Genomic DNA, 1,552 nt, shown 5'->3' on the forward strand with positions numbered 1-1,552 from the left:
CACAACAAGCTTACTCTTTTCGTTGTTGGTTTTCCAACAACTCCGTTTGACCCTTCTCCTAAAGATGCTTTTCAAGCTCATTTGAGGTAGAAGATGTTGTTTTCTCCTCCGTTCTGTTGATTTCATTCTTACATTTGTTCCGGAGGCATTGTGATGTTTCTCTCTTCGACCCATCATCTCGTTTTTGTCAAAGATCATGTTCTTTTCGTGCTTACCCATTCAACCGGAGTGTCGTGTCCTCTTTTCAAGTATCCTCTCATCTTGTCAAGCTCATCTTCAATTCCTTCCATTTACAGTCAGAGTGCTGTCCAATTTATATCATTCTTATTCCTTCTCTATTTTGTGTTAACCGGAGTGTTGTGTCTATCATTCCTCTTCTAACCGGACTCTCATCCAAGTGCTCCCATTTTTCCAAGCTCATATTCTTTACCTTCCATTTCCAACCGGAGTGTTGTCGTAATTGACCTTTATCGTTCATTGTACATCTCGTTTCAACCGGAGTGCTTGCATGTACCTCTAATCCATTGTAACCCTTCTTCTTATGTCTTTCAACCTACAAGGTTCCCGTATTGTTCCTTGTTCCTCTTTTCTAACGGAGTGCTTCCAACTTTCTTCATCTTTGTTGTATTCTTTCTTTCAATTTGATCAACCTCACAAGGTTCGTGGTTTCACTCGTTTGTCAAAGAAGCAACTTAGCTTTACCTCTTCTCGTCCTCTTCCGTTCCCCTGCGGTGCCATCCTAGATCTCAGGACGAGATCCTCTCGTAGTGGTGGAGTGTTGTGACGCCCCGAGACCATTGCGCCAGGTGTCTTCCAGTTATTCGCTGTTGTTGCCTTGTCTTTCGCTTGTGTGTTGCATCTTGCCATGTCATCATCCGCATTGCATCATCATGTTTTCGAAACTTGCATCCGTCCGGGTTCCCCAGTTCCATCCGTTGTCCGTTCTGAGCCCAACCACACTCACACGCGCCCGCGGCATGTCCGGAATAGTATTTTATAAGTGGCCATAAAATGTTCTCGGAATGGGTTGAAAGTTGGCATGCAGTGTTGTTTTATTGTCAGTAGGTCGCCTGCCAAGTTTCATCGCATTCGGAGTCTGTTTGACGCCCCAACGAATAACTATAGCGGCAATAGTAGCCGGTCTATCATCGGACGTTTTTGGTCTTCGAAAACAGTCGTCGAGCCTCTCTCTCTTCCTTTCTCTCAGCCCAAGGCCTTCTGCACAGCCCACTACCACTCACCGCCAGGCCCAACCTAAGCTCTCTTGTCAGCCCGCGGACCTCCACGCGCGCGCGTCCGAAAGCTGTCCCGGACCCGCCCCGGGCAGTCGTCATCGTTGGTTTCGAATCATCCCCAAACATCCCTAAAACATCAGCGATTATTTATTTGGACCCTCTAGCCTTTATTTTCTTGGACGTCCGATTATAATCGTAGGGACGAGATAGCCTACCCTAATCCCTACCTATATATATAGTCTAAACCCTAGCCCTGTCCCATCCATCCATCAAATCCTCCCCGCCGCCGCCACACTCTTCCTTGTTCCTCGGGATCT

This window comes from Triticum urartu, chromosome 5 (genome assembly GCF_003073215.2).
Source record: "Triticum urartu cultivar G1812 chromosome 5, Tu2.1, whole genome shotgun sequence".
Taxonomy (NCBI): domain Eukaryota; kingdom Viridiplantae; phylum Streptophyta; class Magnoliopsida; order Poales; family Poaceae; genus Triticum; species Triticum urartu.